The sequence below is a fragment of the Canis aureus genome, chromosome 5, assembly GCF_053574225.1.
Source record: "Canis aureus isolate CA01 chromosome 5, VMU_Caureus_v.1.0, whole genome shotgun sequence".
In the NCBI taxonomy this organism is placed as follows: Eukaryota; Metazoa; Chordata; class Mammalia; order Carnivora; family Canidae; genus Canis; species Canis aureus.
Window position 1 is genome coordinate 26,413,994 of NC_135615.1, and position 14,236 is coordinate 26,428,229.

Here is a 14,236-nt window from a genome sequence, read left to right on the forward strand (position 1 = left end):
TCTATTCCTTATATTATCTAATAATTATTAATATATTTGAATTTATATTACGGATAGATTTTATCTATATACTGCAAGATGTTTGCATATTTTATTTACAACCTATATAATCAATATAAGCAATAAAACATACAATGATCTATTCCCTGATCTTTTTTCATTGGACTATAGATTCCTTGATAAATAGATTTCTGAATCTTTTTAGTATAGATTACTTCCTCAAAGAATAACATATAGTTCCATACAACCCTCGGACACTCGTGAAATTATAAGACAATGCAAACAAGGCATAAAAGATTCTTCCAAGAATCCTAAAATTAAGTCAGAAGATCTAATCTTGAGACATCCAGAAAGAACAAGGGAACTCTATAGACCCTAAACTGCCTTTAGTGATAAAAAACTATTTTCTAGTTTTCCTTTACATCTAATTTAAGCCTTATGAGTAGGAACTCTTAAAAGACTCATTCTGCAGTGTGGTTCATTGGCCAGACTCTTTCCTGAGAACCCACACTATACAGGTTGTCCTCATTTAGGTGTAAAACAGAAGATCACAATGTCAGGGCTGCTCCTCATGGTCACACTCAAGACATCCCACTCCATTTCCTCCCTATCACCTTCATTTACAGATCACGCCATCACTCCCAGCTTATTGAATCCTTGGATTTCTGCCTCTCAACCTTCCCCTCCATTCTCACTCCCATCTCATTCTGAAGAATGGTAGAATTATATCATTCCCTTGATTTCACTTCTAAATTTTTTTTCCCTGCCTCATCTCATGAGTCATACCCATGGTCACCCCATCAGAGCAATACCTCAGAAATCTAGGGCAAGGATGTGGTCTTTGACACAGCTTTATATCCTATCCTACCAGGGGCCTGAGTGTAACTATCCTTTGACCTCAATGAGACCTCCTAATGATCCTACCATTTTTGCACTAGTTACCATTGCTAAATTTCCTTTACTTTCTTTATAATTCCAATTACAGCCCATGGTCCAGCATCGTTTTCATTTCCAGATACATGATCACCAACTTGGTCTCTCTCACCTGCTTTTAAATTGATGTCGTAAAAGCTCAGCTATTTACATTCTTTATGTCAAGACTGGAGCTGCTTAATATGTCTAGATTTTGGAGAAAAAAATATATTATTTGGGTGATTGGCTTTACTTTTTTTATTGTTAACAATGAATAATATTTACCAACATTTTCATCAATGTCTTACTTGCAGTTTCTTCTTTTATCCCACGCCAACTGAATATGTTCACTTATTATTCTTTCTGAAGTACATTGTTTAATAATAGTTTCCCTAAAGGTCTGTGGGTGGTAAGCACTCTATGTCTTTGAATGTCTGAATATTTTGTTTTGCTGTCATTTAAAAAAATCTAGTCAATCTAGGCATAGAGTTGTTGTTGCCATTTATGTTTTTCAGTCCTCTGAAACTAGCATGACATTTACTTCTGAAAACATTATATTATTGCTGATGAGAATTCTGACGGTAGTGTACTTGTCTGGTTCTCTTAAGTCATCTTTTTGTCTCTAGAAGCTCTTAAGATTTTAACATTATCCTTGAAGTGTTTTTATTTAATTATAACTCATCTCAGTGTGGGTTTATTTTTATTTGAGATGCTTAGTATTCACAGTATACTTGCAATCTAAGAAAAACTACCCTTTTTCCTTTTGCAAAAATCTCAGAAATACATCTTTAAGTGTTATTTGTGCATTATTTTTTGCATTCTCTTTTTTTCAAACTCCCTTTAGATATAAAAGCACATAAAATGATCTTCCGCACCTCCTGATTTCTTGTTTATGTTTTTAATGTCTCTAGTGGTGATCCAGTGGACTTTATTAGTACTGTGTTTCAATTTACTAATTCTCTCTTTATGCTAATTTTGTATTTATGGCATCTATGGATTTTTTTAAAATTTGGTAACTCCATTTAAATTCATAGACTTTAAATTTATCTTTCATAGCCACTTATTTTCAGCCAGTTTTTCTTTCACAAGTTATTATTCTTTTAAAATTGATATTAATCTTTTGTTTATCTCTTTGAACACCCTACACAACTTGTATAACAATTTCACCTGGAGTGAACTTGTATTCTGATTACTGATTTCATTCTTTTCTTAGAATAAATTTAAATTGTTAGGTTCATTTTGAGTTGACATTTTCTGTTTTCTTTGTCTTTCACTTTTTGTTCACTAGTTCTAACCTAGGAGTTGCCTCCACCTTGCTTCCTGGTTACAAAACTTAGCACTAAATCTCAGAATCTAAATGGTGTTTCAGCGCTCATCCAGTCCATTCACTGACCCAGGAGGTGATCTGACTCAGTTTCTGGCCTTCAGGCTTTATCCTGCCCCTAACTATCTCAAAAGACCCACAGTTCTCTGTAACTTAAGACCCCAGGCCTCAGGCAGCAGCCCTTTCATGTTATGATACCTCATTGTGGTGGATACTAGATTAGTTTCTGCCAATTCTTTTTCCTTTTATCTGGAGAAGTTAGAAAGTATAAACTTTCTCAGATGTGAAATAAGTACATTCATGCTAGATTTGGAAAGCGTAAGTGAGGTAGAGGCAATCTTCCTAAAGCCTCTGCCTCTGTTGGGATGCAAGCTTTCCTGAGGCAGTTTCTGTTGAACATTCTCCTGGTGTCCAGGGACTGGTGGAGCTGCCAGCCTGGGAAGCTACCAGGGCAGCTGAGGTTGTACCTGACTCCATGGTTTTCTCCCATTATTGTAGGGTATCCAGCCTCGAACGGGATTCTTCAGCCCTCCCAATGATTTGTAAGCATCTGATTCTCTGTATTAAATACCTCTATGTTTCAAATTTCTAGACTGCTTTATATTTTTTTCTTTTTTAAAAGTTTTTAAAATGTATTTAAGAGAGAGAGAGAGAGATAGAGAGAGAGAGGTAACACCAGCAGGGGGAGGGGCAGAAGGAGAAGCAGGCTCCCAATTGAGCAGAGAGCCCAACAACGGGCTTAATCCTAGGACTCTGGGATCATGACCTAAACCGAAGGCAGACTCTTAACCAACTGAGCTACCCAGGTGCATTTTTATTTATAGTACTGATCCCTGGTAATTATTTCATTTGTTCATTTCTTTTTTGTAAAACCCCTTCCTCATCCTCCAGAGTGAAAGTCCCAAGAGGGTGATGACCTGGTCTGCTTTGTTTATCACTTGATGATGGGCACCGTAATTCTAAGAGTTCCATAAACATCCATTGGATGAATACATGAATGAGTACAGTGTACTATTTCAGACACTAACATGCTATTCGAGTCCCCCTTTCCAGATTTTACTTCCTCAGATTCTGAGAGTGCTACTGGTAGATAGCTTTTTGCTAGCTGGTGCCATTGCTAAAGGGAACCACATTGCTCAAAGTCATGGCATTCCTGGGGAGGCCTATCCAATGAGTATTCAGTGTGGTAGTTACAAGGGCCTGGTCCCCCCTGGACCCAGGACCATCCTGAAGGGTTAACCTAGCTTCGGAGCTCCTTGTAGGGCAAGCGGAAACCTCTGTTGAGACTGAAGAGAAGCTCAACTTCTCTCTACCTAATCCTGCTTCCATTTCTTCTCTTTTCTCTCTTTCTTTGGGTGTTCATTCCATGTGCACCCCCAGATAAGTCTCCTATTTGAGAGTCAGTTTCTTTAGGGAACTTGTAACACTTGCTGAAGTTTAATTGATCTGGAAATGGCAACTTGGGATTCAAACAAATTCTTACTGAATTTTAAAGTCAATGCACTTTTCTTCATCTGTTTGTTGGAAGACTCACGTGATTCTTTAGTTTTAAGATAAACCCCTTTCCCTTCTTTTCCTTTTACGGTTCTCTTTACCATTAAAACTGACTTAGAGCAATAGAGTGAATGTTTATTTTATTCATCAAATCTATATGATAGATGCATATCTATTATAAATCTACCCAGAAGTTTTAGTCTTTGATATATCATTAGGATATCTTTTTTTAAATGCCCACCATCTTTCTATTTGCAATGATCCTTCTCACTGTCAGTAGCAGATGTGACCAATATTTAAATATGTATAATTATGCATATGTATATTTAAGTCTTTATGTCTCTGAAAGCCAAAATGCAATGTGTGTTCTTTGGCTTCAGCTTGTATAATCTGAGAGAACCTAAAAAAAAAAAAATTTTTTAAAGATTTATTTATTTATTTGAGAGAGAGAGAGCCAGAGCATAGCAGAGAGGGGCTGAAGGAGAGGGAGAGGGAGTCTTGAGCAGATTCCCAGCTGAGCACAGAGCCTGATGTAGGGCCCAACACAGGGCTAGATCTCACAACTCTGAGATCATGCTCCTGAGATCATCACCCTGAAATCAAGACCTAAGCCAAAATAAGAGTCAGATGCTTAACAGACCATACCACCCAGGCACCCTAAGAAAATGTAAAGATTTAAGGAGAGATATCTAAAAAAAACACATTCTAGAAGAGTTATTTATTTCCAAGAAGCTAAATCAATTTCCAGGGTATCTTTTTAAAACATCCCAAAATAATAACCTTGGAAAATCTAAAGCCTTTTGGACTCAACCTAGAATTCAGATATAATTTATTTATATAAGTGATGGACAAAAATGATTAACCTGAAAGTTTATAAAATGCTATTGCTTAATCTTCTTTTTCTGAAAGTTAATTTTTTTGTTGTTGTTGTTTTTGTTTTTGTTTTTGTTATACACCCACGGAAGATCCTTAAAAGAGCTTGGTGCAATTATTGACAATTGAGACACTTTTTTTTTCTATATGTTTTCAATATAAGAGAATGAGAAGCCCTCTAAAATCCTGAAGTCTTTGGACCTCAGTTTGATCACATCTACATAGATTATAGTTCCTATTTTCTCTGGAGCCCTCTTTTTAAATGATGTCCGTGAAAGTCTTGTATGGTGATGCCTAGACTCTGAGGTCCTTCAGCAAAGGGACCATGTGGGGTTCTGTTGTGTGTTGTCAGTTGCTGAATAAATGCTTGTCCTTAAATATATGAATATGTGATGGGACACAGTTCTGTGTTATTTCCAAGGTTCTCCTTTACATAGCTCCTCAAGTGCAGGAAAAGGGGGAAATGATGCAAAATTACAACCATGTTTAATTTCTGTTAACTAAAACATAATGTCAAGCGTGGTAACCTCAACTGCCTCATTGATTGCCAAACTTTATTGTATGTCATTAAGAATTGAGCCTAAGTAAATGCAAAATTAGATAAGCAAAGCTATTACCTTCATATGTAGCTAATATAGCTCTTTATTTAATGATTACACAAATTGGAGCCCATAATGAAGGTAAGTGATATTTGCATTACTACCATGCTTGTTAAAAGGAAATCTTGAAGTCCGAAATTCTTCCTGCAGAAAAATTAATGAGCATGCATACAGTCTTCCATGGTCTTATATATTCTTGGGCCAGAAACAACCAGGAATGACCCAGATAGTCTTCTCAGGGGGGCCTTTTACACCTCTAGAGCCAGGTGTCACAGAAGTTAGAATCAGGAGCTACATTTCTCATCCAACACATCTGCTTAGGGCTTGACAGAATGAGGGTAATTGGATTATACCATTCATTCTCTCTGGGCAAGCCCCTCTCCCTATTCATTTTAAAGTATTCTTGTTATGTTTGTTTCCCCTCTGTCTATCCCTGTGGGTTTATGATCACCATCATTACTGCTTAGCATTTCAAAATTCTTACCTATTGTTTATTTCAGTCTCTTGTTACATAACTCAAGGAAGCAGGTCAACATTGCTATTAACATTTCCCAGAAAAAAAGGAAGGAGTGAAGATGCAGAGACTTGTTTAGAATGGTCCCAGACAGTGCACAAGGACCCCAAGAGCTCAGATAATTGCCTGGACCTTTTGACTACACACCTCTCCCCATGTACCTTTTCTTAGACCTGAGTGAGAAAATCAGTCCCTTTATCAATTAACGTAAGAGCATGGGTTCTGGAGCCAGGCCAATTTGGGTTACAAATCCAATTCTGACACATATGACTGCATGATCTTAGGCAAATTTCTTTATCTCTCTGAGCATGCATTTCTTAATTTGTGTAACAGTGAAAATACTGATTGTATAGTATCGTGATGAAATGATTAATGCAAAGCTCTTACCATGGTACCTGCACATTGCTGTGCTCAATAAAAAGGATGTCCCTGTTTTGTGTATTCATTTGATTTGTTATTTCTTGTGGATGTATTTTAACTGCACCTGCTGTTTGTGTTTCTTGGCGGGAGAGAGAAAGGGCAGACAGTGAGATAGTGTGGTGTGTGATTCTCTTCTCTGTCTGGGATTCCACTTTGGCACTCTACTTATTCTTTCAGAATTTATGTCTCTCTTAGAAGGGGAAAGGGCAAGTGCTAATGACTAAAAGAGTCAGGAACAGATGAAAGAGGTAAAGGGGTGACAGAAATTATGGTAAGCACTTTGTCTTCATCCCCAGCCACTTTCACACAAATGCAATTCAAATGATTTGCTACAAGAAATTATATCTTTACAGGTGTGAAGTGTTGAAATAAAAAGAGGAAAAAATCAATATAGCACCAAGAAATCAAAATGATTGTCTTTTAAAAATTATTATTATTAATTTCTTACACCCAGTGCCCCCAAGAAGGAGACCTGCCCAGCTTAGCTTTTCCTGATGAATGTGTTGATGTGTAGCCATTTCTGCTGGTGCATTTTTAAGCAGAGCTGCAGGGGATGTCATGTGTTGCAGTAATTGCCATGGAAACCATTGTTGTGGAATGAATAGGAGAGGTTTTAAATCCTTGGTAATGAGCCTGAGAAACTAAGTAGGTCTTCAAGTTTAACTTGTTTGGAAGTGGTTCATATTTCACACAGAGATATTGGAGGCAAAATGTGGGGGGGGGGGGCAAAGGATGAGAGAGGGGAAGTTTTTTAAAATGCAAATAAACTAACCTAATATTATGTTATACTTCTACTAGGACATTTTAATAAAAAAAAACAAAAACAAAAAAAAATACCAAAGATGCATAGCATCAGGCCCCAAGCATTGAGCACCACTCTTCTTTATTGAGCAAAGTGTAATTTTTAGATATTTCCACTGAAATCAACACTTTCAATTCCCCTCACACAAACCTCAGCAAGTGAGAATGTTAAATATTTTTAAGGCAATTAATTATCAAGTTTGTCTGGATTGCAAAATCCTTGAAAAGGAGGGCTCAACTGTGTCACCTTTGTATGAACCCAAGTTGTAGAACGTACCGTCACAGAATAGACAGTCTCGATATGTGTCTCATATTCGAATGGTGATCAAGGAATGCCCAGTGACTAAGGTCTTCCTACCTCGGCCATCAACCATTTCTGAGGATCTCTCTTCTTCCTTTCCTTTTCATGGTTCGATAATCCTGGCACCTTCTCTTTCGCCCTCTCGGCAGGCTAGGTGCTGTCTAGCTAGGACTGGTTGTAGAAGCATTGCAAGAGACAAAGAACAATGGATAAAGGGCCAGAAGGGTAAGCCTTTCTCTTTCCCAGTGTCACGGAGATCCCCATCCAGCTCTTCTCCCCCTGCCAGAGACACAATGGCCTATAAATGTGTGTTTGGGGATAGAAACTGCTTCCTGAATATTTAACATGGTGAAGGGGATCAGGACACACCACCCCAAAATATGCCACTTTGGTGTAAAACCATTTTGATCTGAAGGCATTTGAGTTTTGGAAATCTCTGATCTGCTTGAAAGCGAAGCCTCCCCAAAATACTCAACTGTCATAAATCCCCTCCCTGGGCAACTCTAATTTCTACAGGGACCGCACCCAGACACTACCACACACTATCACATCACCCATCACTTTTCCTAAGGTCCCACTTGTCTTTCCAAACAGTCTCTTGTTTTCCCATACGTGTCTTTTTACCTCCTTCTCCCTGCTAAGGGGTGCACAGACTCCAAGTCCAACCCTCCTTTGAATTACTGAGGACTGGGTACCATGTGAATATAGGAGGCATCTGTTAATAAACTTGTTTTTCTCTTGTTGGTCTGCTTTTGTCAGACCAATTTATAGGGCCTGGCTGGACAACCCAGGAGGGTGGAATGAAAGTAATTTATCCTCCCTCCCCTACAATGGTAACTTTGTTATTCTCTGCAGGATTTAAAAGAGAAAAGAAGGTGGTGACACAGAAAGGCCCTAGGAAGAAGTCTTCACATTCTGTCTCTTTATCTTTGTTACTAGTGTTTAGAGCGTTGAAAGGCTTCCCAGAGGTTCTGTGCTAGAGAGTAAGATGGAGAGAGCATCCTTGGCTGGAAGAACCATGATGGCAGTGGTGGGCAAAGATGTGAAGTCAACATCTGACTCAGACACTAAAAGAAAGGAAATGGGAAAGGAAGAGAAAAGGGAAAGGAAGAAAGGAGCAATACCATGAGAAGCTTGAGGGATCAAAGCTTGTAGCTCCTGTGACTAACTTAACCAATGAGGATCTTTCCTTTCAAATCACCATCTTCCAGTATTCCACAGAAACACTGCATAGTCTCTAAAAATGAATGCTCTAGAGCCATACAGACCCACCCCTGTGTGTGGGTCTTAGATCTGCCATCGTTTGCTATAAATTACTTTATGCTTCGTCCTCCTTAAACACAGGTGGATAATTATCCACATACACAACAAAATTATTGTGACAACTAACGATGATATATGTACATTTTCAGGAAAGTGCTAGAACATAGGAGTTTCAATAAAAAGTAAGTGATTAATAAAAGTAAGGGAGTATGATTATTCATCTCTAATTAGGCAGACCTGCTCCCTTTTAGTCTTCACTGAACTAGAAACCCAGACCTGACTGCAGATGTTATCATTCACAGTATCATATTGGGAATCTGCTCTCCCTTCCTACTCCAAAGAGGTTGGGGGCGGGGGGATGGAGAAAAGCGAGATGCCAGAGGGTAAGAGAGCTGTTTTAGTGCTATTTTAGAACTATTACAGCTGGAAATACAGCAATTTGAAAATCCTGTCCTGCTAATAACTTCTACATCTGGGGAAATTCTCAAGGGAATTCTAGGCAATGAATAGCAGAGTTGATTGGTCATGTTGGTAGGTTTAGAGCTCTCTGGTTAATGCTGGAATTGGAGCACACAGCTTAGATTTTTCTCTGCAGAATTTAATCTTGAGATTGTACCACTCTCTCTGGTTAAGCTTATAAAGAAATGAAGTCAAGAAGAAGGGGGGAGAAAGATGGCTGCATCTGTAGCCAGATTTTAGGTCATATTGCGACCTTCTCAGTAAAGCTGACCTCATCTTTCCTGTCTTAAAATATCACATCAACAACCCCCTATATTTCCTGGCTTCATTTTTTTCCCTTAGAACTTATTACCTGAGATACTCAAAGCTTTCCTTATTCATCTTGTGGATAAGAACCACTCACACCTAAAATGTAAGTTCCATTAAGAAAGGGATTTTGGTCTATTTTGTTCACTGCTTTATCTCAGCAACTACAAGACTGTCTGGGATAGAGAAGGCAACTCCTCGCATATTTATTGAATGAATGAAGTGTAAGAAAGGGCATGAAGCCTGTCTTAACAAAGAATTGCCCATGCCACTAGGAAGCCCCAGCCTGATAAATGACCTGGGATGCTAACCAGTCAGGTCAGTAAGTCTTCTACTGGGATCAGGTGGCAGTGTGGCTGGGAAGGGGGGAGAGCAAACAGACATGGTTCTATTGGAGAGAGAGGAGGCTGAGAATGTCTTTGTAATGGAGGGAATAAGTGAGAGAATCAAAAGAGGGTGTGACAGATGACAGAGCACCATCCCTAATCCCATCAGGAAAGAAAAGAGTACATGCTGGACTACAGTTAGGTTCTGGACTCATTTTTCCATGGGTCTCATTACGTGGTTAGTCTCTTTGTCAGTAATCGTTCAGTGTGTTTCAGAGACATACACAATATGGTAGCCATGTGGGAGTATAAATTCTAGTTTCAACATAAATAAGCATGTGTGTTTTAAGTATGCCTGTATTTGATTTATGCCTACTCATCACTCTTGAGGAAAAAGTAAGGACATGGAGCTTACACACTTTAGAAGCTATAGATTCAGAATAAAATGTCTTTGGTTGGGCTGTGGGCTGATAGTAAGTAACAGCTATTCTTGGAAAGTTGACCTGAGTGTTGGGAAGTCTGTCCAGAATCATAACAGAGAAAAATAAGATTGAGGATTTCATGAAATTGAGACTTCATTCAAGATTTCCTCTTTTATTTGGTTAATTGGTTGGAAAGTCAACCTAAAGCAATGTGAAGTTGGCTTTGTAGTATATTTTTCAGAAGTGCAGAGAGCTATCAGAGACTTCTAAAGCTTCATCAAACAGCAAATTTGCATTCAATAACTATTTCGGCGCACATTTTTATACTCCTAGAGCTCTTTACCACACATCATAGCTAAGGTTGTGGAGGTCTTAGCGACAAGAAGAGAATATGGCTGGTGGTAGAGAGTGGCCCATAACTGAGCAAAGGAAAGCATGCCTCGCTCCTATCTCTTATGCCATTGGCATAAATCCTTACCTTGGAATTCCCAGGGCTTTTAAATGGGTTAGAGATTTAGATGGTTTGTAATTAATAAAGAGTTAAAAGAGCCTTTACCGAATAACACTTTGCTAGTGGTGCCCTTTCTTCAATTTGCATGAGTGTATTAACTGATCACCAATGCTGCTTGAGTTGACATGGTGACTTTGATACAAAGTCGGTCCTATATTACCCACCTGTTACCATGCACACTTGATGTAAAAACAAACACACAAAATATTGGTATTATTTTTCAGCAGCTACTATATTCAAACACTGAGCTAGGCACTTTACATTCATTACCCTTAATCCTTCCAATGTCCTGTGGGGTGTCTAACTGATGAGGAGATTAAGACTCAGAAAGTTTAATAACTCGCTCAAGGCCACACAGCTACTGAATACTAGATTCAAAGCCAGATTTCTCTAGCTACCAATCTCATTATATTTTGCTATACTTCAGGCCTCCCAGAGGAAACACCGCATTCCCCAAATCACCAATGAAGTGGTCAGACATGCGTAATGGTGGTGGAAGGGAATTTGAATTTTGTGGTACTTACTACAATTTGTCTTTAGATGGGTGATTATTTAAACTACCCTCAGTGGGATCTGTGGGTGGCTCAGTGGTTTAGCACCTGCCTTCGGCCCAAAGTGTAATCCTGGGAGTCCCGGGATCGAGTCCCACGTCAGGCTCCCTGCATGGAGCCTGCTTCTCCCTCTGCCTCTCTCTCTCTGTGTGTCTCTCATGAATAAATAAAATCTTAAAAAAATAAAATAAAATAAACTGCCCTCAGCAACATACGTATTTTAAAATTTTCTAGTAGCCACACTAAAAAAAGTAATAAGAAATAATTAAAATTAATTTTAGAAATATATGTAATTTGGGGCACCTGGGTGGCTCAGTTGGTTAAGCTTTCAATTTTTGATTTTGGCTCAAATCATAATCTTAGGGTCATGAGATTGAGCCCCACATTGGGCTTTGTGCTGTGTGTGAAGCCTGTTTAAGATTCTCTCCTGGGGATCCCTGGGTGGCAGCAGCGGTTTAGCTCCTGCCTTTGGCCCAGGGCGCGGTCCTGGAGACCCAGGATCGAATCCCACGTGGGGCTCCCGGTGCATGGAGCCTGCTTCTCCCTCTGCCTATGTCTCTGCCTCTCTCTCTCTCTCTCTCTCTCTCTGTGACTATCATAAATAAGTAAAAATTAAAAAAAAAAAAAAAAAGATTCTCTCCTCCCTCTCCTTCTACCCCTCACTACCTTCCCCCCTGCTTTTGTTCTCATGCTTTCTCTCTCAAAAAAGTATATGGAATTTAATGTCTAAAGTCTTATTATTTCAACATATAATCAACATAAAAATATGAGTGCAATATTTTGTACCATTTCTTATACTAAGTCTTGGAGAAATCCAGTGTGCATTTTATACCTAAACACATCTCAATTCAGATTACCACTTTTAAAGTGCTCAGTAGCCATTATGCAGCCAGTGACTACCATCTCAGACAGCAATTGTGGAGAACGAAGTGAGGCTGTCATCTTGGTTCATGATATATTTGTTGCTGTAGTTTACTGAACTTTACTTTAAAATCTTCAATTAACAGTGTTTGCAAGATAGATGAGTTAATGTGCATGTGCATGTACGTTTGTGTGCATGTGTGTGTGTGTGTGTGTGTGTATACACTCACACAGGGGGTGGAGAGGTTGCAGAGTTTAACTTGTTTAATGTACTAAATGGTGTAGGGTATACCATATACCAAACAATGTGGGCTATTTATAAAAGCCACAATCTGGGTCATTCCCAGCACAAATTGCTAATACATAGGTTATATTTACAACTGAGCAAATCCAATTTTGTATTACACCAGAATCATCCTCATGAGTATAAAAAGGTCCCAGCTCTGAACAAATATAACTTGGGTTCAAGTTATATTGCTTCCTGCCCTAGTATATTAGGCATGTGTTTACCAATGATACATAGACTATACAGACATGATTTTTCTTTCTTTCTAGTAAATGACAATCAATAAAGAATGGAGACTGAACAGCTATCATAGCTTGGTGTGGACTCCAGGTGGAAATTATTTTAACTGTATCACAGATAACATAAAAAACAGAATCGACTTTTTGGTGTCCTATATTTCTATATTTTGCTGATATAGCTTTCTAATTATTCCTCTTGAGATCCTACTCTTAGTTGCCTAATTGTTAATGACTCTTTGCTATAACTTACCTAACCTTTGGGAGGTATCACTTCATATATCTGTTTGGCAATGGTGTCACCCTATGGCTTGCCCTTGGCAACTTTGGAAGCAAGTCAATCTTGGCATGTTTCACTTTCTTCTTCTAGCCCCTTCATTCTCTGACCTTCTCCTTGTGATTCTGTTTAGTGCTCCTCTACCCCCACCCCACTGCATCCTGTTCTCTTATACCAAATATATACATTGTGCTGACTGTGGGCAAAACCATGTCCTATGTATAATTCAATTTGTAAAGTCTCCTAGGGTTATTTGAATCCTAAGCTTTCTATTTCATGGTGGAAGAGAACTAATGAGTTTCAGACATTGGGAAGTGGTTGGAAGGGATGCATTCCTGGACTTAGTGATGTAACAGCCACATGAAACAAGGTCAAAACAGGCAAACAGAGAGAACTTAATTCAGAGAAATAGTTACACAGATGATGGAAGGGCTGAGAAGCCAAACAGGGGTTAGTGAGATAACCCAGAGACTGGTAACTACAAAACTGGATGGCATTCAGTGTGGGGGATCATGGAAGAAGCAGTGTGTTTGGAGCCCAGGGCCAGGGCCATCTCGCCTGGAAGCAAGGCAGACCTGTCTCGCAGCAACTGGAACTCTAAGACATACTGCCTAAGGCAGAGAAGCTTGTCTTCCTGCCCTCTACTCTACATAGCCTCTCAATGGCCAAGTGCAGCCAAAAGTGGCCTATAAACCAAAGATTGAAGAGGCCAGTCTCTTGGTAATTAGAGCAGAGCAGGGGAAGGGTAAGGAGGAGGGCTGAGAGCAAACAGGTTGAGACCCACCAAAGCTATGGGGAATATGGGCTGTCCTGATTTAGGAGATGTATGCTGAGTGCCCAACATGAAGACTGGTGGGTATGAGATCTGAAATGTGCTGTGCACACACATCTGGGACAGAGCATTTTGTCAGATGGCAAGGATAATGAGATTCACTAATTTCCTCTCCTTTGTCCCCAGGATCTAGTCTACTGTCAAATCCTGTTGCCTTTATCTCCTCAGTGACACCTGCATCAGTCCTGCTTCCCCTTTCCTACCATTACCACTTCAGTCCAAGCCACTGTTGTCTCCTGCTTGGGTTACTGCAATTACAGCCTTCCATCTAACAGTATCCATTCAGATTTGAGCCACTTTTTAGTCTGTTCTTTATACTGGAAGCAGGGCAATCTTCTCAAGCTGTGAAAATGATCATGCTGCCACCTTGTGTAAACTCCTTTAGAGGATACACTTCATACTGTGTAGGCAAGGACCTGCCTGGTCTGGCACCCACCAACCTCTCCAACCACACCCTGCCCATTATGCTTCCCTGAGCTCTTTCTCCGCCAGATACAGTGAGGACTTTCTTTAGGCTCTGTACTTGTCATATTACTTCTGCTATGGGGCTTCTGCTTGTACTGCCCACTTGCCCCAAATGTTCTTTCCTGGTTGACCTCTGTTCATCTATCAGATCCTGGTTTAGTCATAGGAAGTCTTCTTGACTTCCCTAACTAGGTTTTGTCTCT

General features: G+C 39.4%; 1 protein-coding gene and 1 long non-coding RNA gene across 2 annotated transcripts in view; one reads left to right on the forward strand and one right to left on the reverse strand.

Annotated features, from left to right (window-relative positions):
- The window catches only part of CELF2 (CUGBP Elav-like family member 2), an 814,981-nt gene that overhangs the window by 715,954 nt on the left and 84,791 nt on the right, over positions 1–14,236 (reverse strand). The window lies entirely within an intron of this gene.
- On the forward strand, positions 6,722–8,684 carry LOC144313365 (uncharacterized). The gene is made up of 3 exons (XR_013379021.1): positions 6,722–6,781; positions 7,388–7,463; positions 8,178–8,684. It is a non-coding gene; the product is annotated as an uncharacterized LOC144313365 (long non-coding RNA).